This window comes from Heterocephalus glaber, unplaced genomic scaffold (assembly GCF_053883595.1).
Source record: "Heterocephalus glaber isolate CG9 unplaced genomic scaffold, H.glaber_assembly_v1.0 deba00001463, whole genome shotgun sequence".
In the NCBI taxonomy this organism is placed as follows: Eukaryota; Metazoa; Chordata; class Mammalia; order Rodentia; family Bathyergidae; genus Heterocephalus; species Heterocephalus glaber.
In genome coordinates this window covers 5,343,175-5,369,604 of record NW_028258310.1, presented here as the reverse complement: position 1 = coordinate 5,369,604, position 26,430 = coordinate 5,343,175, and the positions used below count along the sequence as shown (strand labels likewise).

At 38.5% G+C, this 26,430-nt stretch overlaps 1 protein-coding gene across 7 annotated transcripts in view; it reads left to right on the top strand.

Annotated features, from left to right (window-relative positions):
• Positions 1-1,252: 1,252 nt before the first annotated feature.
• Marchf3 (membrane associated ring-CH-type finger 3) overlaps positions 1,253-26,430 on the top strand; it is a 157,835-nt gene continuing 132,657 nt past the window's right edge. For 2 of the 7 annotated variants that reach the window (XM_087180543.1, XM_087180545.1), the window contains exons 1-2: positions 1,256-1,483; positions 9,114-9,266. The gene's annotated coding sequence lies outside the window, so the exon portion shown is untranslated. Of the gene's footprint in view, positions 1,484-4,650; positions 4,819-9,113; positions 9,594-26,430 lie in introns of all 7 variants that reach the window. The other 5 variants (XM_087180546.1, XM_087180548.1, XM_087180547.1 and 2 more) reach the window with 5 other exon arrangements.

Sequence of the window (26,430 nt, the reverse complement as noted above, 5' to 3'; positions counted from 1 at the left end):
CTCTGCTTTCGATTCTACATTTACAGCTGCGTGTGTGTGTGTGTGTGCGTGTGTGTGTGTTGCACCCAGGGTAAAGGCTTTAAAAACTGGCTGAAAAGACCAATCTCCAAGAAAGCAAGCAGCTCCAGTGACCTAGACAGTTGAGTGGGCAGAGTTCATGAATCCATCTCCCACGGCTCTTCGGTCTCTGGTGATCCCAAGAACACAAACAGGTTCTGGTAAGGCCTATTATCTCTATTTCTGAGCTGGCTCAACGTCTTTAACCCAGCCTCCCTTCCGAAGGGGGAGAGGGCAGAAGTGCAGAGTGGGATAGATGTGGCTAACTCTGATGCTTCTGGTCTACGAAGATAGTTGATTCTGGCCCTTCCCGAATCCCAGAGCAACCAGAACACAGCAGCCGAAGCAGAGGAAGCACCCCTCTGCGGATGCCATTCCGAAGGGGTAGCGGCCCAGGGCGAGGGTCTCTCTGATTCTGAGCCAGAACCTCCCATTTTGTTCTGTTTTGAGCAAGTATCCGGACGTCTAGGTGGGGAAGAGGCGATCATGGCTTTTGATATGGTCTCCTGTGGCAGTGCGGAGGACTAGGGTGAGTGGGGGACGTGTACTGAACTTTCCAGGTGGCTTATGGCGCCGCTGTTTTGTTTTGGAGATCACCTTCAGATCAAGAGTTCTCAGTCCTCGGCCCAGGCCTTCACCAGTGGTTGCAGGACCCGGCCTGGGACTCACTGTCTTTGGGTCCTCAGCTTCCTCCGACGGCTGGCGCTCCTTTGGGGAAGCCAAGTTCTGCGCCTCCAGCAGGCGCCAAGAACGGGCGCTGTCGACCCTGTCTCTACACTCAGCGCTCCGGCTGGGTTTCCTGCTCCACAGCCCGCCGACCAGCAAAGGCTCTGGGCTCACGACCTCTCCCAGCCAGGGGCCTTCCCGGCCGCGCCACCCTCCGGAGGCGTCCAGGTCCCATTACCACAGGGCCCGCTGCACCAGCCAGCAGCCAGCTCTCCCCGCAGTAACCAACTTCCCCGCAGCTACCAGTTCTCTGCAGCCAGCTCCCGGCCGCAAGCGATTGGACAGAGGCTGCGGGGCGGGTCCCGACCGTAGGCACCACCCACCACCGCCCCGGGCCAGGGCGCCGCCCCAATTGGCTCCGGGTTCTGCCAGTCAGGGGCTGATGAACGCCCCGCCCTGCAGGGCGAGCCCGGATCTGGCTCCGCCCCCTTCCCGCGGCTAGACCCCCGCCCCCTCCCGAGCCTGCTAGGCTCCGCCGGGCGCTGCGCTCCAGTCGCTGAGCAGGTCCGTGAGTTGTGAGCGCACTCCAGGCGACTGCCGAGCGGGGCGGGTGCCGGGCTTCTGCAGCGCTACCCTGAGGTGCCTGCCCGAGCCGATGTGCCCTGCTTCGCTGGGGCGTGAGCAGCCACCGGTTCGGGACAACTTGGGACCGAGGACCTGCGGCAGAGCGTCGGTTGGCGACCCAGAGTCAGCAGGAAGGGTGAGTGGCCTCCGCGTCGCCGCGGCGCAACTAGCGAGCCAGGGAACGACGCGTCCCGGCGCTGGACGGCCGGGCGGTCCGCGCGGCTGCCGTGGGAGGTCCGGGCGGGCGGAGGGACTCGGAGCCCAGGTCCTCGCGCCCGAACTTATCTTCTCAGAGCGTCCGGGCTGGCCCGGGACGCAGCTCCGTCCGCACCGACTGGGGCCGTCCCTACCCTCTGCGGGCCGCGCCGACCGGCGCCGTGAGCGATCGGTGTCGCGACCCTCAGGACCCGCGTCGGTGTCGGCCCGGTGGCGACTGCTCCTTGGGTCCCCAAGTCTCCAGGGCCACGGAGGCGGTGGGCAACGGGCGCGGAGCGGGGGTCCTCGGTAGTTTGTGGATTGAAAGCAGTTGACAGCATGCTGGACGTTAAACTTTGCAAAGTAATGACTTTCCATCAGTGCCTGAGTCTGCGCCCTCCTGGGCGCCCCTCCTGGCCCACCCGCTAGGTGCGTCCCGGGGCTTCCTCAGGACCGGGAGCAGCTGTCCATGGCGGGGCTCAGCCCCGGGGAGGCCGAGGCGAGGCGGGTGGTGGGTGTGTTTGAGCACCTGTGTGTTTAAGGGATGGAGTTTTTAAGAACTGACAACAGAAGAGTCAGGGTTAAACCTGACACTTCCTTTGTGAGTGGCCCTGAGTTAGGTTGTTCTGGCTGCTTTTAATGGTAAGATCAGCTTGTTTTTCTAACGGCAATTACATACATGCAGTTTATATTATGTGTGGACTAAATAGAATTCAGCATGATATTATCTTCCTTGATATCATTCTTACTTGACATGAATGAAAGCTTGTTGAGAGTACTAGAGAAAAACTTGGGTCTAAAATTTGGGAATATTTAGATATTTGGAAAAGATGAAACATTGATATATATATAATATATTTCTATGTGTGTAAATGCATATGTGGATGTGCAATATATATATATATGCGTATGTATTTGTATATGTAAAATTAATAGGTGAATGAGGTAGAAATATATGCAGGGCAGCTCAGCCTTGAACTTCCCCTGGTCACAGAGATGAGCCCTCTGAGCTGGGGGTGGGGTGGGGGGCGGTGGTGGTGGTGTGGTAAGCGTGTATGTGTGAGCATGTCTGCATCTGCCTGGTCTGTCTGGGTCAGGGTTATGTCCATGAACTTTACGAGCATTCGGTTCAATACCACTTGGTGCAGATTCCGAGTTCCTGTTTGGCAGCCCAGCACCCGCCAGCCCGCCCATCTGTTAAAACATAACATGTACACTTCAGTCAGCCCTGGGGTGGAGAGTGGGTAGGGGCAACCCTCAGCAGAAACAACATGCCACAAACAAAGCCTGCCTCTCAAGTTCTATTTTCATTCATTATTTAGCCTGAACTTGTGATTTGGATGAAAAGAAAGGTAGAGTGGAATATTGTCTCTAGAAATGGCAAATTGTATTTTGTGAAATAATTATAGCTATGATGAGGGGTTATAGGAGAAAAAATAATCCCATGGTGGGGAAAAATGTGCTTGTCACATCATCAAGCAATACTGGTTTACTGCTTTGTGTATATCAGAACTATTTTCTTTTGCTTCTTAAGAGAATGCACTAAAATTGAATTGTTCCCCCCCCATAAAAAAACCACTTTAATAGAAGTAAACAGAGCTTTATTGCAGAGACTAGTGTTAAGAATGCCTTAGTAATTCTAATGAAACATAGAATTTATAACTTGGACATAAATTCATATTAAGCCTAGTTATTAGTCATGATAGTTCACAATTTGTAGTTTTAAAATAATAAAAAGACATTATCACAAAAATTTTGATGATTAAAAGGATGTGGGACGAGTATAACTGCTTAATAAGTTCCTGCAGCCACATGACTGATATTTTTTAAAAATTATTAATTATTTTAATAGCATAATTACTTTGGATAACAATAAAGGCAGTATTTTTGAGAAGCATATTTGATGTTTTCAAATAATTTTATGCTGGTAACTACATGTTAACAGTGATGTTCATTATATGTGGGCAGAATAAACTGGAATGGTTTTAACTCATCATAAAACGTATTTTTATTTTTATGGTACATAAATTTTTTTTTAGAAAATATACAGATTTCCTAATATATGTGTGTCTAAATTTGTGATGAGTTCTATAGACACAATAATTCTTTGGCTTTAATATGAATCATCCAAGTCTACTGAGTTTCTTCAAGAAATTCAGTTCTTGAGCTGAACTCCAGTCCTAGGGATTCAATTCTGGGGTCTGGGTAGGACTTAGAAAACAGCATTTTCAACAAGCACCCCCAAATGATTCTCACATCAGCAAACCATATTTCAGGAAATACTGGATTGGTGTTTATGATATAAAAGAACACAGGCCCTGAATTGATTTAACAAATAATTATTCAGAAATTTCCAGGTGGCACTTACTGACCTTGTGAAATTTATAGGTACTGTAATGCATTAATTCTCTTTCCACAACAGTGGTCCCCTTTTGTCCTGCGTTTGGAGGTGTTTAAGAATCTTTAGCTTTCCTAATTCCAGATTGGCCCCAAGTCTAAGGAAGTCTTGAAAGCAAGATAGTTTGAGACCCCTCCCTAATTTTGACCTCTTCACACCTACTTCCAATACAGTGGGTTCCTTGGAAGCTCTGGGATGACTTGGCTAGCTGTAATGTAGATGTTGGTCATTTTTTCCTGAGGGTAGGAGAGAAGACACCTTTGTCTTTTTTAAAAGCCACTGCAGGCTTGGGATTCTCACCACAGTATACACTTCTGCCAAGCTAGTATAGATGAGTATAAGTCAGGTATTTCCTTGGGAAGATCTTGCCTGCTCTTCAGTCAGCCAGCAAAATGTCTCCAGCTACCTACCTTTGAGGCCAGGGAAACTTCTTTTCTGAAAATCACCTTAGAAATATTTTGAGCTGTCCAATTAATTGGGTGAATTTTCTTATCAAAGAGAATGGGTTGAGAATTGCTAACTCTCTTTTCACTGAAATCAGTGTGGATTTTGATTTATTGTTACCAATTAGTTTTTTATTTATTGTTTGGTATTGACATCTGGAATCTGTTCTTCCATGTCAGATTGGCATAATTCTCCATATAAAAGTCTTAAATAAGATTTGAAAGAGAATGGATCTATCAGAAGTTGTCCCTCTTGCTACTATTCAGGTACCAAAAGAACCAAATGACTTCACAGAGGCTAGAAGTACCCAGAATTTTTACTTCTCTGATGACAAGGGAACATGGCTATGCTGGGGCATTGAACTTGGATTGTTCCAAACCATTGGATCATCACTGGGACTTTTATGGAGCAATTTCTGTTTAAAGAAACACTTGGTAGGCATATTGATAGGTCACTTTTCTTAACAATCTTTTGAGGATAATGATTTTTCCCCACTTTGTTTCAGATGAGCAAACAGCAGCTACAAAAGGATATTTAGATCCTGTCTGTCATACTCAAAGATGACACCAACAACTGAGAAGTTGGCTTTATGTTTTGAACTGTTTTTATTTAGTAGTGTGGTGATACAATAAGCTTATGGTTAGTCATTCATATTATCTACAGTTAACCCTTTTTTCATTTTTTTCTTATATTGAATATGACTTTGTAACAGTTTTCTTTATAAAGTTAACCACTATATATGATAATTGGTTCAATAACTCCTTCCTTAACCAGCCAACCTTGACTTAGAGAGGCAAATAATTTGCTAAAGGTCGTAGAGCAGGACAGGAGTAAAGACTACTTGAAGAATTCTTTGGACCTGTATTTTAACCCAGTGCTGTTTTTTTGTATAGTCAGGTTATGCTGCAAATGGTTTTGCAGTGGTAAGACACCATTATTTATATTTCATTTGCCTGGCTTCAGCATGATTTGATGCACTTAAAGTTGAAAATCCTGAGGTATGCCACAGCTCCTGATCATACAATGGCCCTGATTGGTGTCCAGTTTAAAAAGAAATAAAAAAGCACCTAGAATAGAATGCTGCTTTTCTTGAAACTGGGCCATAGGTCATTGCAAGCCTCTCTGTAACACTAATTTTTTTTTCTTTTGCCATGGCATACTTCTGGCATCTAACTTTCATTTGAAAAAGTCTTTTCAAGTTTTTTACTCTTTTCTTACCCTTATTCCCATGGTGAAATCTACTGGTAAAAAAATTCACTTTTCAAGTCAATCTGTTTTCTTAATGTCTCCTAATACTTAAATTTTAGCCATTTTAAAACTGCTTCTCAATACCCCTTCAGGCTCCTACTTTTGCTGTTGAATTTGGGTCTAGTAATAGAGAGCAGTCATTGAACTGGAGAAATTTTACTGTAGTTTTAGCTTTGTAAATTTAACGATAACAGTAGTAAGAAAATAGAAAAAGGTAAAGAATGATATTAGAGTCAGGTTGATATGTGTATCATGTTAGATATCCCCAGCTTATAGTGTCACTGAGAAATTTAAGATCCAGATGAATGAAGTGACAGATGCATTCATCTGTGGCCTCACAGACACTCCTAATACAAGCGGAAAAACATAATTGAAGACAACAGATCCTGGGTTACACAAGAAAAAACAATGTTAAGCTCTGAGAAAAGAACTGGGCCAAAAGTGAATGGTCGGGGTGGGGGTGGGATGGGGAGCATGTGGGAAAGAAATACCTCTAGTAAAATGCCAGACAGAGCGGTGAGAAATTTATGGAGGTGTGGATGGTATGGGGTTTCTTGGGGGCATTGATTCTGTTTTATATTGTCTTCACAACCTGCTCACCCCGCTGGCTTTAAATAATTTATTATAGCAGCAGGCCTTCCCCTGGTTAGTTTCTTTTTTTATAACTTTTTCCTTCTCATCTCTGGGTCTAATCAGAGGCATATATAATAGTGTGGCTGCTCTCAAGTACTTAGGAAAATCTATAATCAATATCACTACTGTACATCATAAACCCGTAGCTGTTCCATTCTATTTTATAGTGTTTTCTTCCCTATAATATTAACTTGGTATCTATGTTTTAAACAATATTTTATTAATCTTCACACTGATACTTTTGGTCTCATTCTTTTTGGCTGCTAGTATCTTTTGAGTAATCCATCATCAGACCACTATTGATCTAATGATGTATTTATTGCTCACTATTGCAGCACTGGCAAGAAACCCAGTATGGTTCTAAAAATTTGATTAAAAAGAAATCAAGTTTTTGCAAGGCATAACCATCCAATTATGTTAGAAGCTGCCAAGTATATTTTATGCTAAAATATATACACATATTTTAAGTGAGCAAAATGTGCTCTTTTTGAAGGCTTTTAAAACTTTTTCTGTGAAATAAATAGAACAAGAGGATACCTTGTAATTGGAAAAATTATGAGTATGCTCCCTCTTCCCAGCCAAAGAGAAGATACAGTGTTCTTTTCAGATTATACCCTTGAACCCTGAAATGGATAGATTTATCTTTTTAATTGACAACAATTCAAATAAAGCTAGCTCCCAGTCCTTAAGCATTCTTCCAGGTAATCATTACAAAGCAAAATGAGCTGAAATTAATTAACAAATACAAATTAAGTACCTATCATGAGTAGTACCTCTCCTTTGCTTAACTGAATCAGAATTCAAGGATTCACACCTTTGGAAAGCTTTTCTATGTTCCCCTTTGTCCGGATCACCTCCTTAGGGAGAGCCCTTATCCCCTGTATTCTCCAGGGCAAAGACCACACTTTTTATCTTGTAGGTTCTCAAGAAAGGTTACTCAAGAAATAGTTGCTAATACACTAGAGGCTAGAAAGAATTGTAAATAAACATCTTCCAAGGATATGAATGAAGAGAGATATCCACCAAAATTCTGAGAGATAGTAATAACTGAAGGGCAGAGTTCCGCTTTCAGCTTTAGTACCAATAGTAGTACTTCATGGAATGCTCATCTATTCCTATCCCGGCCATCTTCAGTGTCCCTTTGCTTCATTCCTGCCTTGCCTCCTTTCTGTGTGACTCTTCAAGGATGTCTCCCACTCCCTTCTAGGCTGTCTCCCATGCTTCCTCTCCTGTTCACATACCCTTTGTGTCTTGAAAGGTAACTGATTCGTGGGCCCCACTTTGATACTTGGGACAGCCTCACTCTCAAATCTTCTAAAGCTGTATGTGGCTTGGTTCTTTTCATACAACATGGGTTACTAGGTAGCTTTGGTAGTGTGGTTTTGGGGACCCTGAAGAGCAAGATGGTGTGGTGCCTACCTAGAGACTGCTGGTATCTAATAACTCAGTGTGATGGGAAAACTTTTTTTTAAATAATAGCAATAAATTTTTAGTTCAGAGACTAATATTTGGAATAGTTTGCATTTATAAATCTTGTTTTCTTCAGGAAGTGCTTCCAACATAGTCTTATTTATCACAAAATCTGGTGACTTATGTAAGTACTAATCCTAGGAGCTGCATTACATGGTCATGTACAGACCTTGTGTCCAAGTGGAGTTTACTATTAAGCTGAATTAAGCATAACTGCCCAAATTCAAGGCCATTAAGGTAATGTTTTATGTTAGAGTTTACAGAGACTTGGAGGGTACAGTAGATCAAGAACCTCAATTTTTTTTATCTCATCTGGAATATTGCATTTCACTTAATATAGATGTTCTCTTCTTATACCTGCCAAGGATGTATTAGAAAATTGAATGTTAAGTCTAAAACATATTTAGATGTTAAAGGCCATAGAGTAGATGAGCCACCCTTGATTAGATCATGAGCTCAAATATTGATTTCTCTTGAGTCTTATTAATCAGGAGCACTTGTCTCTGTATATCCCAGGGCTTCCCCTTTCACCTTTGGATATGGAGCCTGAGAAGGCCTTAAGGAAGGTTCCAGGTGAGGGTGTAGCAGCAGATCAGCTCATTCTCTTCCGTGCAATGAGTAAAGTTGAAATGTTCTCCCTGTGGTGTTGGGCTTTGCATTTTCTCAAATCTGCTTTTCAGTATCCTAGACACCAAATCTTCTTTCTCTTACACTTTGCATATCATATCCTTTAACCTTTTAAGTGTCCCTAATTTCAACTTCTCTTCTTAATTCAGTTCCTACTTTTCAATAATGTTTTCCTTTCTTTGGTATTCCCCCTTTTCAGATAAGGATTCCACTTTATTAAAGAAGGTATATTATAATCAGTGTGACCATTAATCTTTTCCCTGAAAGAGCAAGTGCATTTTTGACCATTGTCAAAGGATTTTTCACAGAGAATTCCAATGTGTTTTTATGATGGGATATATTGCATGTTTTGACAGCAATTAAGAGCATGCAAAAGTAATTAGCCTCACAAAATCTCCATTTTCACCAACTTTACCCATACTTGCCAGTGACACTGCTTTTCACTTGCTTAATGATTGCCACCTCCTGCTCATTTTCCTATCTTTAAGGAATGAGATCAGAAGGCTCCCCTGGCAATAGACATGTAGTCATTACAACCAAGGAAATGAAGCTTTCCCCAGAAACCAAACCAGTACACATAGAACAGGGAGAAGGGTGGCCCTCCCACTTCGTTAAAAACATGACATATAAACTGATACGTCTTTCGTTTAATTTTTAATTCGTTCTCAGTAACCACTGCCTGTTTCTCTATTGAGATTGGGTTATTGTGTTTTTGGTAATGTCAACAGTTTTCACATTTTCTTTCCTTCAGAATTATTGCCAGTGAGTTTCTGTGGGTGATCTCTCTAGAGGGAGACCGGAGACCCTGGAGAGCACCGACCTTTAAAGAAAGAAAAGGAGACAGCCTGGGGGACGAACAGCAGTTTATTCTTCTGGAACTGTTCGACAATCATAAAGGAAAGAAGTAAGGCTTTTATACATGTAGGAAAGCAGCTTACTTATTCTGGCTGTTGTCTTTCTGATTTTAACATCTGGTGATAACAAGTGACTTTAAGTGACTCATGAAAGCTACAGGCGAATTTACAAGTCCCTCATTTCCGTTCACCAATCCTGTACATCTAAGAGCACACCACAGCCCTCTTCTTATCAGATGGTATCAAGAAAGCAGGGCGACTTCAGCAGAAATCAAGCCCACCGGCCCACTGCAAACATCACAGATGTAAATAGTGAATCGTATCTCTCTCACCACCCGTAGAGTCATTGGGTCACGGTTCTCTGATCCCGGACAATGGTAAATAAGAAAACTAGGAAAACCTGTTTTTCTCCCATAAAACTTTTACACATCTCTTAAAGTTTCCTGGAATTCTTTTAACAAACAGACTTGTGGAAATTCCCAGAAACGACTTCTTAATTTTCTCAGTTAACAAACTTCTTGTGATCAATTCTTACAACTAGATAGCTAAATTCTACAATTTCTCACAAGTTTCCCATATGTTGTTTTTCCTGACTTACCTGATTAAATTGTGTTCTTTCTAGACTCTTCATATATATTTTTCCATACTTTCCTGTGCTCTGGCAACATCTCACAAATTAAGTACCATCCTCACATTAAGTGAATTTCCACTTTTGCTATGAAGTAATGAAGACATTAAGTGGAATCCTGATAGTGACCCTTTCAAGAACTAAGGCACCATTTACTATCCTGTTTTAATTATGGTCTCTAGTGCATTTTCACCAGTTATAATAGTCACCTCATTTTCCAAGTAGTGTTTCTCAAATGCTCTATGAAATTATGAAATCTGGATGCATTAATTTTCTGCTTTCCATTATGTGGTAGATTTACAATTCTATAATTTTCATGTAGGAAAATGCTTATTAGACTGGAATGGTTAAATTGGTTTCAAGCAATACTCGTTTTTTTCTTATTGTGAACCATTAGACATTTCTATAATCTTTGATTTCATTCCCAATTCCCACCATTGGTTTCCCAAGCAGTTACCCTACTCCAGGTCTTCCCTCCACCTTTTCCTTTTTTTTTTTTTTTTTTGTAAAATAAATATTTTATTTTATAGAAACTTAATATTTTCACTTTTGAAAAAACTACATAGCTGAAAAAAAGTAGCCAGTGTCCTTTGATGGTATCTCAGTCTGTTCAGGCTGCCATAACAAAATACCTTAGATTGGATAATTTATAAACAGCTGAACTTTATTGCTCATAGTTTGGAGGATGGGCAGTCCAAGATAAAGGTGCTGGCAGATTCAGCCTTTTTCTTCAGAGATGACACATTTTCACTGTAACCTCGCCTGGTAGAAGAGATTAGCTAGTTCTCTGGGGTCTCTTCTATGAGGGCACTAATCCCATTCATGAAGGCTCCACCCTCATGACCTAACCACTTCCCACAGGCCTCACTTTTGTCTCCATCTTGGCCTTTCAGTTTCTACTGTTCACACAAACTTCCCAGGACTGTCATATTTATCTGTTTAGGGGCCCCTCTGGTCCCATCTTGATTCTCTGTTTCTGCCCTGGCTTTATTTCCTTTATAGTCTTGCCACATGTGATATAAAAATATGTGATTTACTCATTTATTTGTCTACTTATTGTTATCTGTCCCCCTCCACCAGAATATCAATTTCATGAGGGCAGAAAACCTCACTGTATTTGTAAAATGAATGAAAGAACAAGTGAATAAGTTAATGAGTGAATATTTGGAAGTTTTAATCTCTAAAAATTCATTTTTATTTCCTACTTAAGTATAAGGTAAGATGCAAATTGTCATTTAAGCCTGAAAGCATCCATCTCAGTTTTTTTTCTTATAAAAATTGAAAATTAAGCAGGATATGGTGGCACATGCCTGTAATCCTAGCACTAGGGAGGCTGAGGAGGAGGCTGAGGCAAGTCTGAGCCCAATCTAGGCAAGTAAGTGACTGAACAAGACCCTGTCTAAAAATAAAAAAGTGGTAGGGGGTATAGCTCAGTGTCAAGGCCCTCAGTTTAATGCCCAGTATTGAAGGGAAGAAAGAAGGAAGGGAGGGAGTGAGGGAAAGAAAGAGGTGCCTAGTATAAGAGAGAAATTTGAGTAATATTCTTGAGGTTTTTTTATTGTTATAGTTTTAAAGACATCAATACTTTTAAAGTTACATCATAAGCTGGAAGAATTATAATTACATGATCATTTACAGTGGCAAATTCACTTAAAAACAATAAAATTGTTTTTTCTGCATACATGTTATTTTTCATTTGACTCATGTATCTACTAAAACAATTTCTTCTCAAAACTGTGTCCTTAATTATTCTGAAGTAATTATGAAGGTTCAAATTGAAAAACAGCTTTTGCTCATATAATAATTTGGAAAGGATTGACAGAAAGAAAGCATAGTGCTTCCCTCCAAAGTCCTTTTTTCTCTGTCCCTTTCATCACTAAAGTAGATACTTTTGTGTTTTCTTTCACTGTTGTGGTGAGGGTTGCTGTGTCATTTACTAACTGCATTCTGAGGCTTGCAGTGTGATAGTACCACTCAATTAAATAAATCATCATTGGACAAGAACTTTGCAGCCCCTCCTTCCTCTTCATCTTCCCCGCCTTCCCTAGGTGACCTCGAAAGCTATGATGTCTCCGCACAGAGTATCGGTCTACTTGACATTGTTGTCTATCTCCTGATGTTCCCACTCATAAAAACCTGTTAAAGTCGCTTACTATGAAATGCACTTCTGAGCTAAATTCCTTGTGTCATATTTCCAAAAACATATCTAAATTTTATGGTGAGTAAAATACATCTGTATTTGAAAGTAAATTTTAATCTAGTTCTTGCAGATTGTTTTTGTTATGCCTGTGAAGCAAGTAAGAAAAATGAAGAAAGGCAAGACGATGTTTTGATGTTTTCATTGTACTTTCTTCCTGTGTATCCTGGCGGGAACCCTTTTCTTCCTCACTTGATCTTCACTTTATAAACTAAGCAGAGTTGGGTGTGTAGTTGTGTGAGAATTCATTGGAATCCTAATGAAAATGAGATCAGTAATTAAAGGGCTGGGTCAGAGTATCATTATTATTTAAGTTTCACAGGTCTGTATAACTCCTGAGAGCCTGCCTATGGCCCTTTATGGATCAACCGAAGCTTTCTCCTTTTTTATTTATTTATTTTTTTCTTTCAAGGCTGTGTGAGTGAGAAGCAGCATGAGGTTATAGAAAATGTATACCAAAAGAAGAAGTGATGAGAAAGAATCTGTAATAGGTACACACACATTACTAGAATATTTCCCAAGTACTTTTGAGGGATGGTGGTGAAGCTTCTTTGGCAGAGGCAAAGTGGAATATGTGCTTTTCCATGTGTGAACACTGTGATTTGAAAAGTCCTTTATGATTCACAAAAGTAGCTGCTTTTGAGCTAGTATAGCCATGGAATTTTGGAAATTCACTTAAATAGGTGTATTGCAGACTCCTGACATTGTTTAGAGATTTGGTTAAGTGTTAGGGATTTGCTTATTCATAAGTGACATAGAACGAGTGTTCTTCATTAGAGTATTGAATCCTTTGTTCATTTCTTTAGGGTTTGCAAAGCAAAGGTAATAAAAGATAATTTTAAAATTTTTTTGTTAGTACATATTTGTGGTACATAATGTTTACATTTACTGTGTGGCACTGGTACATGTACACATCTTAATTCTTTTTTTCATCCCTTTTCTTCCATTCCCTGCTACCTTTCTGCATCTCTTGATCCCCTTCCCATTTGAGAAAGATCTATCTCTCTACTTCCTATTAGCTCTCTTTTATTTTGCTCTTTATTTATAATTTACAATGAGGAATGCTTCTACATTGTTAATGGGAATGTAAACTAATACAACCACTGTGGAAATCAATGTGGAGATTCCTCAAAATTCTAAAACTAGAAATTTCATTTGACTCAGATATTACCCTTCTAGGTATCTTCCTGAAAGACATTTTTCTTAATTTTAAAAGCTATTGATGACAGTATTAACTCTGCCTGGTAAAACAACATTATGGAGTTATCCTCAGGGGTATTCTGTTGTATTAAAGGTTTTCTTGCTAGATATTTGTATCTTCTAATGCATTGTTTCTCAGTGAGTTTTTAGTTTTTGCCCATAGTTTTACCTGTAAAAACTTGTGGCTCTTTTTGTACATTTCTGATCTCTCACTAAGTATTAGTTTAGGTGTACTCTTTAAAAGTTGTTTTCACTTTTATAATGATTTCAGACCTAAATGACATTAGCAGTATTGTTTCCTATCACTTTCAACAAAGATTAGTTGTGACCAGTTCTTCAAAAAAAAGATAAGTAACTAGGACATGATTCTTTTGCTTTTTGCTGTCTTTCAATTTATTAGATACTGGCGTAATTTAGTATTTTCACAGGTTGCTTTAATTTTTTTAAAAGATGAAAGCTTTGTTTTTAGTGAATCATATATGTGTGTTTCTAAATGACCAAGCAAAAAAAATAACCACATAATAAGATTAGTATAGCTATCTTGAACTGGAAATCATTTGAAATGGCTAATGGCTACATTTTGTGCTAAATATAAAAATAATTGTGTTTCCCATGTGTGAGCATCAAAAGCCCCAGTTGGAAAACCATGTGGTACAGCAAGTAGGTCACTACTGATGGTAGAACATGAGACAGGAAATGTCACAGCTAAGATTAGAGGCCCAAGCAATATGTCTCACCATGCTTGCTGCATTGGTCGTCCAAAGAAGTAGAACTCAACAGGGTATAACTAACTTTTGCCCCATTTGAAAGTATTAGCATGGATAGCCTTTTGATCTGTCATTCCCATTTGTTTCTAGATAACTCACTTCGCCAGTTGGTTAAAAATAATTGACAGATCTCTGAATGCCAATGTGAATGTCAGCCTTTACATTCTAAAAGTATACATGCGAAATAATAATCATCTATGTACATCTTTTGACTTAGCTGGTATTTGAAATTTTAACAAGGAATAACCAACCTGTTAAAGACAAACTCTCTTAAAAACTCATTTATCTTCATATTTGAGGGTGTGATAGAATAGGCCAGTGGAGTGAGGGATGTACTTTGAGGGAATCCAGTTACCTTTTGCTTTTCTTTTTGGGCAATATAAGGAAGATTTATTTATATGTGGGAATTTTCATCACAGAAGGTATCTGAGTTTTGCAAGTATATTTAACATATTCTAATTTTTATGCAAAGGGCTAGGGAAAAAAAGGCTCTCCTGACTCTATCCTGATGAGAAATAATAGCGTTGGTTTTTTTTCGGCTGAGACTAAGATAGAGCTTTGGATTCTGAGTGTAGCCATCCCCTCATGCTAGATTAAGCAGTTGAACACATGCCCAAAGAGCCTGCAGTTATTTGGATGAGTAGATAGAGGCATGCCATGATGATTGAATTTGGAACTGTTGTTAGAGCTTTATTCATTCACTTCCAGCACAGAGTCCTTCACAGAAGCACCCTGGCTTATGGACTCAGTATACTTTGAGTGGATAGTTTTATTGCTTGAATCTCAGAGGCTTTCCTAGGCTTGTATTTTCAAAGGTTATTAATGCAGATTAAAACATTTTTGAACTAGGATTACTTCATGTAGGTTATAACTTTAAAAAGGAAAGTGAGTGAAGTCTCAATGGAAAAAGTATTTTTAAAAATGTATTATTTTATTGTAAAATATAAACATGACATAAAATTTACCATCTTATCATTTTAAAGTGTGCAATTTGGTGGTATTAAATATATTTCTAATGGTGTGCAATTGTCAGCACCATCCATTTCTGGAACTCTCTTTGTCTCATAAAACAAAAGCTCTGTACCCAATAAGCAGTAATTCCTATTCTGTCCTCCCATGGGCCCCAGCAACCACCACTCTCCTTTCTGTTTCTATGATTTTGACTACTCTACCTCATGTAAGTGGAATCATACAGTGTTTGTCTTTTTTGTGATTGTCTTCACTTAGCATAAAGACCTGAAGGATCATTCATGTTATAATATGTCAGTTCAGGAAGCATCCCTCATTTTTGCTTTGAACCCTGAGCCCTGTCCCTGGCTCTGCCTTTGATTATAGAAGGATACAGGGAGTCACCAAGCTCCTACCTGAACTTTATGTTCTTCCTTTGAGAAAGGACAGAAAACTAGACTGTTTCTGTGGATTTGTTCTAGTGTTTAACACTATATGATTCCATTCATCTTTCAAGTTTGTTGGTTCATTTTTCCTTTTTGTAAGTTGAAAGATGTAATATTAGTGTGTAAAGTTAGAAACTTTTAGTTGTAAGGCAATACTCACCAGGTCACTGGTTGACTTAAGTTGCTATTCTGGCTATTTCTTTAACCTGTGTTATATGGAAGTGCTCAAATAAATGTTGACCTAAAATTCTATGCAAAAATAATCAATAAGTTTCATACTTTAATGCAAAAAGAAGCAACAGCTCTTTTGGGCAGAGTGAGATGGTTGGGGTTGGCAGAGTGTGGAGGGTCTAATCTCATGGGAAAATAATGAGGGGGAATTCAATATGCAAACATGTAACAGGAATCCAGTGAGAATTCACATAGTTAATAACTCTGCCCCTTCATGTAGGAAATATAATACCAGTACTTATACACCTAAATTTGAAGAAGTAACACAAATAAAAGTATCATCTGTAAGTGCCATCCTGTCACTTTCCAAAAAACCTATTAGAATGGTGTTATAACTAAATAAGATACAAATAACTTTTTATCTTTAGTCTCCTGATGATAGATAATATTGGTGAAAATTTTAAACTAATAGAAACCAGCCTAGATTTGATTATTTTTCTTGTCATTTCTCTTTTTGTTAACAAAATTTTTCCAAAGAAAGAAAAACTAAATGACACCTATATTATATATTCCCACCTTTCCTCAAACACAGATATAGTGTGTTTCCTCAACTAATTTCCTAAGGATAGAATTATCCTTAGCTTTTTGAAGGATTCTAGTTAGGAGAGTGGTTAATCAGAAAGAGCAGGGAATCAGAGGCTTTAGAATTCTCTGGGAGTTCTCTAAAATCAAGAGATAAGCTAGTTTTCATGAAGGAAATTTGATCAGATGTATTCCAAAGATTATCTTTTGGTCTTGTTTTTATTTTAAACTTACCTTTGTTATGGGTAACCAGTTCCTACTGCTAAAGAAATATTTCTTTTCCTAAATGTTTAAGACTTTCAGACTCTTGATGTCAGCCTCAGTCCTTGGGCCAGGATGTTCAGCCCACTGCCTAGAATATGGGTTTATTACCCCTATCTGGAGTGATACACACTGGACTGACTTAAGTGCCTGCCTTTCAGATGGCACATGTAGAAAAATATGTTCAATGCAATAAGACTAAAATTTCAAAACCTTTTACTTTTTGCATAATAGAATACAGTTTGTTTCTTTTTCCCCCACACAGTAGAGCTGTCCAAAAGAACAACCATGAAAACACAGGACCCCATTGCATCCCTCCCGCTTGCAGCTATTAAGGTTTCCAAATGCAGTTGTTGTGTGCTGAATAATTTTGCTACGAGACAGAGACTTGTTGGTGTTACCCTGTTCTCCCAACTCTGAGTGGATTCACCTAGACTCTGTTCTAAGTTGCCATGGAAGGAAACTCACTCCAGTGATCCTCTTGATTCTTCTCTCAGTGGCTCCTGGGTAGAGGGTTTCTCTGGAGCCACTAGGAAGGAGATTTGAGTTTGGAATTACCGAGGAGCTCTTAAAGTAGTCAGATAGCAAGAGCTACTAGTGCTTTTCTAGCATAAACCCATTAACTCTTCATTTGTGAGTTGGAAATGGCACTAGGGATTATCTTGACCTGGTTTTCAGAGTGAGTTTGCAAGATTAACCTCTAGAGGTATGGGAAGAAAATATTAGAACTCCAGTTCATTTCTTACAACAAAAAAAAGAAAAAAATTAAGTTATGCTAATATAATATATAGAGTGACATTTCCACCCTCTCCTGTTCTTTAGGTGAGAAGGCAGTGTGTTAGATAAGAAAATGAGGTGTTGGAAGGGAGAAGTGGGTTTCCCTGAATGTGCTGAGGTCCACAATTATTCCCTCACTTGTCTGCAGGATGCTGCTGAGTATTTCTATGTGTCTAGCTAAATTAATTTGAAGAATATTAATTCTTTTCAATTACATTCGTTTTCAACAAAAACAACACAATGCCAAGAAGCTTTAAGAGAATCTGGGGCGGGTGGAGGGGGGGACAAATACAAAATGTGTTAGGTATCACTATTTGTGCAAGCAAACACAAGTGAACAATGTAAAAATGGAGGAGTTAACACTTCAGTCTAAAATAAGTTTTAGGGTTAAGTTATAAGTTGAAAACAGTAACAGTCCAAGCAAATCTTATAAATTGGCCCTTAAATCTCAAAACTGATGAATAATTGAAATGTAGATTTATTTCTACTATCATTAAGGTTGACATATTGGAAGGAAGTGTATACTTGACCTTGAAACACTTCTTAAGGATAATACAAAGGTATCATGATTAGAAAAACATATATAATAACCTCTAAAATTTTTCTTCAGTGTTTAATTCACCTAATAATCTTTTCATTTGTTTCTTTGATGCTGAGATTGAACCCAGGGCCTTATACATATTAAACTTATGCTCTACCACTGAGCTGCACTCTAGCACCTCACCTAATAATCTTAATAAAATTTCACTAAACTAAACAATGAGTTTTAAATCCTCTCTTGAAGTTTTTTACTTGTGCATACAGAAGCCACATATCTTTTAGAAACATTTGTTCTGCTTTCTAATTCTTATCTTCCTCTTTGCTCTTGTCCTAAAACAATATAAGATAATATGTTGAAAAAGATGTTATTTAAAATGAGTTTCTTCACTCAGCCACCTCATCTTTGACAAAGGAGCCAAGCACTGTCACTGGAGGAAGGATAGCCTCTTTAATAAATGGTGCTGGAAAAATGGGGTTTCAACTTGCCAAAGATTAAAACTAGACCTATATCTCTCACCATGCACTCAACTAAAATTGAAATGGATTAAAGATCTAAATATTAAAACAGAAACACTGAACTGGCTGGAACAGAGGTTAGGTGGAACTCTTGAAGATATTGATGTAGAAAAAGATTTTATGAACAAAACCTCAGTTACCCATGCGCTAGCACAAACAATCAACAAGTGGAATCTCTTCTTACTAAAAAAGCTTCTGCACACCAAGAGAAACCACCAGCAGTGTGAAGAGACAACCCACAATGTGGGAAAAAATCTTCACCTGCTGTTCCTTAGACAAAGGTCTACTATCTCCAGTCTATAAAGAACTTAAAAAAATCAGACCTCCCCAATTTAAAGACCCAATCTGAAAATGGGCATCTGAAATGAACAGACATTTCTCAGACAAAGAAGTAGAAAGAGCAAATAAACATATGTAAAACTGGTCATTGGAGAGATGCAGATGAAAAAAACACTGAGACTCCACCTCACTCCAGAAAGAATGGCTGCTCTCATGAAATTAACCAATAACAAATGCTGGCAGGGCTGTGGGGAAAGAGGAACCCTGCTCCACTGCTGGTGGGAGTGTAGACTGGTGCAAGCACTGTGGAAATCAGTATGGAGATACCTCAAAGAACTAGGATTGGAGTCCTGTTTGACCCATCTATTCCCCTGCTGTGTATCTTCCCCAAAGAATTAAAAGAATCATACCACAGTGATATATGTGCACCCATGTTCATAGCAGCACAGTTTGTAATAGCTAAAACTTGGAAACAGCCCACTTGCCCATCAACTGGAGACTAGATAAAGAAAATGTGGGGGTTTTAAAAAATAAAATGGAGTACTACTCAGCCATAAAAAATGAGAAATTAGAGACATTTATAGCTAAATGGATGCACATTGAGGCGATACTCTTAAGTGAAAGAAGTAGGACACACAAATATAAATACCAAATAATTTCTCTAGTGTGAGAAACTGAAAGTGTAAGTAAGGACTAAAAGGTATAATGGATAATGTGAAATAGGAAGAAAAGGAGCCAAGGGGAAGAGGAAGTGGGAGGGATAGGGAAAAGGAAAGAAGGGAATGGAATTAATATGAGCAAATGAAAAAATGGAAACAAAGTCTTTCTACAAAGGGAGGTATGGAGGGGTTGAAGGGAGAGCAGTGAAAGGGGGAAAATAAATAAATAAATAAATAAAACTAGAATCTAATGACCTGAGTACACAAAGTCCTATAAGTATGCCAATTAAGATAGTTTATCAGGGCTACTGAGCCACTGTCCTGCCTCTCCTGGCCCAAAGGAAGGGGCTTCTAAGCTACAGTCCAACCGCTCCTAGTCCAGAGGAAGTGGCTTCTGAGTGACCATCAATCCCGCCACTCCTGGCCCAGAGGAAGGGGCTTCTGAGCCGCTGTCCCACTGCTCCCAGCTCAGAGGTGGTGAACATCCCCTCCCAGGTGGAAATGAGAAGACATGTAAATAAGTCTCAAAACCAGAATTCCAGATCACCTACAGCAACTCCAAAGGGAAATGAGATGGAACACTCTGATACTCAACCACCTGGACCCACTGAACTGGCAACAAAAGAGGATCTGGAAAAAATGAAATCAGAAATAATATTTCAGATAACAGCAGAGATTGTGCTCATAGTGCAAGACATGATTAATAAATCTAGAGAGGAGCTGAGGAACATGATGGAATCCCAACATAGGAAACAAATGGAATCCATAAAACAGATGCAAATAGATTATCAGGAGATCAAAAACTCCATTGAAAGTCTGCAAAGCAGAATGAGCCAATGTGAGGACAGAATTTCAGATATAGAAGATAAGATTGCAATTAGTGACCAGGAAAAGAAAAATTGCTTCAAAATTATAAGGGAACATGAGAAATCAATCCAGCAGCTGCTACACAATGCAAAGAAGAATAACATAAGACTGATCGGAGTCAAAGAAGAAACAGGAAAGAGTGCAGATGACATTAAAAACTGTTCACAGAAGTAATGGCAAAAAACTTCCCAAGCAGGGGAAAAGAACTTGACATACAGATAAGTGAGGCATATAGGACTCCAACTAGTCTTGATCAAAAAAAACTCTACACATAGGCATATAATAGTTAAGATTCCAGAAACCCAACAGAAGAACAAAGTTCTAGAAGCAGTTAGAGAAAAGAAACAAATCACAAACATAGGAAAGCCCATCAGAATCACAGCAGACTTCTCAACACAAACCATCAAGGCAAGAAGAACTTGGAGTGACATATTCCAAGCCCTGAAGGAAAACAACCTCCAACCCAGATTGATGTACCCTGCAAAATTATCTTTCAAAATTGATGGAGAAATAAGATATTTTCATGACAAAGAGCACCTTAGGAACTTCATGAATACCAAACCAGCACTCCAAAAAATTTTAGACAATGTCCTAGGAACAGACATTGAGGATCACAACCCCAGGAAACAAAGCAGAATGAACCCATTGGACACAACAAATTAAATATGAAGGGGGAGAACCCAACAAAAAGAAAAAGTCATGACAATGATAAGTCAATACATTTCAGTTATAACCATCAATGTTAATGGTTTCAGTTCACCAATCAAAAGAAATAGACTGGCAGAGTGGGTGAAGAAGCAAGATCCAACAATATGCTGCATACAAGAAACATACTTAATTTGAAAAGAAACTCATAGACTGAAAGTTAAAGGGTGGAAAACAATACTCCATGTGATGGGAACCCGAAAAAAAGGCAGGAGTAGCTATACTTTTTGCATATCAAGTAGATTTCAAACCAACACTAATTAAGGGAGGCAAAGAGGTACACTACATCCTTGTAAAGGCAACAATCCAACAGGAAGAGATGACAATTGTAAATATCTATGCACCAAACACTAGTGCACCCAACTGTATAAAACAGATATTAATGGACGTGAAAAGTCATATATGCACTAATACAATTGTAGTAGGGGACCTCAATACCTCACTGCCACAAATAGATAAATCAACTAGACAAAAAATAAGTCATGAAATACTAGAAATCAATCAAACTCTTGAACAAAAGAACTTAACAGATGTTTACAGAGTATTCCACCCCACAAAATCAGAATACAGATTCTTCTCAGCTGCACATGGGTCATTCTCCAAAATAGACCACATACTCATGCATAGAACATGTTTACGTAAGTGGAAAGGAATTGAAGTTATCCCCTTTATATTATCAGACCATAATGTGATGAAATTGGAGATCCATAGCAAAAGAAACTCAAAAAATTTCATAAACACATGGAAATTGAACAACACACTTCTGAATAACCAATGGGTAACAGAGGAAATTAAAGAAATCAGACAGTTCCTTCCATTAAATGATAATGACAATACAACATATCAGAATCTATGGGACACAATGAAAGCAGTCTTATGAGGGAAATTCATAGCAGTGAATATGCATATTGGGAAAACAGAATGAGCCCAATTAAACAACCTGATGCTGAACCTCAAGCTTCTAGAAAAAGAAGAACAGGACAAACCCAAAGCTTATACAAGGGAGGAAATTATAAAGATCAGAGGAGAAATCAATGCAATGGAGACTAAGAGAACGATACAAAAAATCAATGAAGCCAAGAGTTGGTTGTTCGAAAGAATCAACAAAATTGACAAACCTTTGGCCAACCTTGTCAGAAAAAGGAAAGAAAAGGCCCAAATCCATGCAATTAGGAATGAAAAGGGTGAAATTACAACTGACCCAGCAGAAATCCAGAGGATCATCAATACCTACTTCCAGAACCTATACGCCAATAAGATGGAAAACACAGAAGAAATGGACAGGTTCCTAGATACATAGGAATTACCAAAGTTGAACAAAGAAGACCTAAAAATTCTAAAGGACCCAATATCAACTAATGAAATTGAAAATGTAATAAAAAATTTACCACCTAAGAAAAGCCCGGGCCCTGATGGCTTCACTGCTGAATTCTATGAGTCATTTTGAGAGGAACTATTGCCACTACTGTTTAAACTCTTCAATGAAATTGAAAGGGAAGCAGTACTCCCAAATTCATTCCTGGAAGCAAGCATCACCTTGATCCCCAAAGCAGAGAAAGACCCAACTGAAAAAGAGAGCTAGAGGCCAATCTCACTAATGAACATAGATGCAAAAATCCTTACTAAGATACTGGCAAATAATAGAATCCAGAAGATCATCAAGAAGATCATACACCCTGATCAAGTCGAATTCATCCCAAGGATGCAAGGATGGTTCAACATATGCAAATCAATCAACGTAATACACTATATCAATAGAGCCAAGGGCAAAAACCATATGATTATCACCATAGATGCAGAAAAAGCATTTGACAAAATCCAACACGCATTTATGATAAAAACCCTACAAAAAATTGGAATAGATGGTCTCTACCTCAAACTGATAAAAGCCATCTATGAAAAACCAACAGCCAATATCATACTAAATGGTCAAAAACTGAAATCCTTCACACTAAAATCAGGAACAAGACAAGGATGTCTACTGTCACCACTCTTGTTCAGTATAGTTTTGGAAACATTAGCCATGGCAATTAGACAAGAGAAAGAAAAGGAATAAAGACAGGAAAGGAAGAAGTCAAATTGTCATTTTTGTAGATGACATGATACTCTATATAGAAGATCCCAAGAACTCCACCAAAAGTCTTCTAGACTTAATAACCAAATTCAATCAAGTAGCTGGTTACAAGGTCAACACACAAAAATCAATAGCTTTCCTCTACACCAATGACAGACTCACTGAGAGAGAAATAGGGCAAATAATTCTTTTCACAATAGCATCCAGAAAACTGAAATACCTAGGAATCAACCTGACGAAAGAAATCAAAGACCTCATCTCTGAAAACTATAGCACTCTGAAAAGAGAGATTGAAGATGATATCAGAAAATGTAAAGACATCCCCTGCTCCTGGGTAGGAAGGATTAATATAGTGAAAATGGCCATACTTCCAAAACTGCCATATAGATTCAATGCAATTCCAATTGAGATCCCAGCAGCATACTTCACAGACCTTGAGAAAACAATCCAAAAATTCATTTGGAACAAGAAGAGACCCAGAATAGCAAAAGCAATTCTAGGTAACAGAGACATGGCAGGGGGTATCACAATCTTCAACTTGTAACTATACTACAAAGCTACTGTGATAAAAACAGTATGTTACTGGCAAAGAAACAGACCTGAGGACCAGTGGAACAGATTAGAAGATGCAGTAACAACTCCAGACACACTCAGTCATCTCATCTTCAATAAAGGAGCCAAACACCCTCACTGGAGGAAAGATAGTCTCTTTAGTAAATGGTGCTGGAAAAAATGGGTTTCAACTTGCCAAAGATTAAAACTAGGCCTATACCTCTTGCCAGGCACTAAACTAAAATTGAAATGGATTAAAGATCTAAATATTAAAATAGAAACGCTGAACCGGCTTGAACAGAGGTTAGGTAGAACTCTTGAAGACATTGGTGTAGGAAAAGATGTTATGAACAAAACCTCAGTTGTCCATGAACTAGCACAATCAACAAGTGGGATCTCTTCTTTTTGGGGGGGGGGGTCTCTTCTTATTAAAAAGCTTCTGCACAGCAAGAGAAACCACCAGGAATGTGAAGAGACAACCCACAAAAAATATTCACCTGCTTTTCCTCAGACAAAGGTCTACTCTCTCAAATCTATAAAGAACTTAAAAAGATCAGCCCTCCCAAATTTAAAGACCCAATCTGAAAATGGACATCTGAAATGAACAGACATTTCTCAAAGTAGAAATAGCAAATAAACACATGCAAAAATGTTCAACATCACTGGTCATTTGAGAGATGCAAATGAAAACAACGCTGAGATTCCACCTCACTCCAGAAAGAATGGCTGCTATCATGAAATCAACCAATAACAAATGCTGGTGGGGCTGAGGGGAAAGAGGAACCCTGGGCCATTGCTGTTGCAGCCACTATGGAAATCAGCATGCAGATACCTCAAAGAACTAGGACTGGAAGTCCCATTTGACCCTGCTATTCCCCTGCTGGGTATCTTCCCCATAGAATTAAAAGAATCATACCACAGTGATATATGTGCACCCGTGTTCATAGCAGCACAGTGTGTGATAGCTAAAACTTGGAAATGGCCCAAATGCCCATCAACTGGAGACTGGATAAAGAAATTGTTGGGGTTTTTTCTTATAAAATGCAGTACTACTCAGCCATAAAAAATGAGAAATTAGAGACATTTATAGCTAAATGGATGCACATTGAGGCAATACTCTTAAGTGAAATAAATAGGACACACATGTAAATACCAAATCATTTCCCAAGTGTGCGAAACTGAAAGTGTAAATAAGGACTAAATGTATAATAGGTCATGTGAAATAGGAAGAAAAGGGGCAAAGGGGAAGGAAGTGGGAGAGCTAGGGGAAGGAAGTGGGAGAGCTAGGGGAAAGGATAGAAGGGAATGGGATTAATAGGAGAAAATGGAAAAATAGGAACAAAATCTTTGTAAATAGGGAGGACTTGAGGGGTTGAAGGGAAGGATGGGCAAGGGTGAAAAATAAGAACCAAGAGAGATTATGTAAAGGTGCAAATTTCCAATGATGAATGTCATTATATTGTATACCTAAAATATACCAATAATTAGAATGTATAATTGGCAATGTGAAATAGGAAGAAAAGGTCCAAAGAGGTAGGGTTAGTGGGAGGGTCAGGGGAAAGGAAAGAAAGGAAAGGAAAAATGATGAGAAATGGGAAAAATGGAAACCAAGTCTTTGTAAATAGGGAAGGGTTGAGGGGATGATAGGATGGCTAGGAATGGGGAAAAAATAAGAATCAAGATGCATCATGTGAAGGTACAAGTTCCCAATGAGTAATGTAAATGTGTTGTATACCTGAAATATACCAATAAAAGAATTTTTTAAAAAGATAGTTTATCATACGCAAACTTATAAATGTGTTAAATATTATTATTACATTTTGAGAAAGATATCAATAAAATATTATGAAAAAAATAAAAAAAATAAAATGAGTTTCTTTGTCAGAAAATGCTGTTGAAGAAATTAGAGAAAATGTTGCCAATATCCTGAAGAAACAAGTATTAATGAAGAAATTAGATCATGGAGGGCAAAATCTTTGTTCTACATTTGAAGGATTTTAAATCTGACCTGTAGATCTTGTTCATTTCTGTTTCACTAATGAAATATATTAAGAGTTTCTCTTTGATAAGCCCCCACCAGAGATTTGCTCACAGTTGTTATGAAAATGTATGGAAAAAAACCTAAATAGTGTTTCCTCTTAACCACCAGCTATTTCATAGAGAAAGATTCCAGAGTAAAATTGCAAGAAATGAGTTTATTCATTACATTATTGATAAGCAAGATGCTATAGCCAAGATGTAGAAACCAGAGTTACACAGAATTTTTCAGAATGTTCCCAATAGGTTAATTTTATAAAAACAAACTTTTAACATTGTGTGTAGTAGAAGCCATACAGTGCCATATATTTAGCTGAGCAAAGTCTATGAACATCCTTTGTACCTCTCAAAGGTTTACTGGTTACATGCTAAAAGTTGTCAAACTTACAGATAATTTACATTTATTTTTCTTTTATAAAAAAGAAAATGTCCCTATTTTGTTAAGCAGTTTGTGATGATAACCAACTTAAGTGTGTGTTGCACAGCAGAAAAGTGTTCTACAAAGCAGAAGAAAAATGTACCTATATATAATGAATCTAGCCTTTCAAGATAAATGTGTCATTTTAAGAGGAAAATGAACCATAAAGAAACTTATATTTAGAGTGAACATTACAAAAAACAGTGTTTGAAAATGTTTATATTATGTGTAATTTTATAGCTTAAAACTGTGACAATTATTAAAACCCAGCTATTATAAAATAAATTGAACTTAGCGAAAAACTTTCTGATTAACATATCACAAATAATTAAACCTAAGCTGGGTGTAGTGGCACATGCCTGTAGTGTCAGCACTAGGGAGGCTGAGGCAGGAGGATGGCCATGAGTTCAAGGGCAGCCTGAACTGCGTAGCGAGACTCTGTCTCCAAATAAAAAAACAAAATTAAACCTAAATTTTCAAACAAAATGAAACACAGTCATTATTAAATGATTATTTAGTAAGATCAAAAGTTTTTACTGCTAAATATAATTAAAGAAAAATTTTTAAATTTTATTTTGTATTTATCTCAT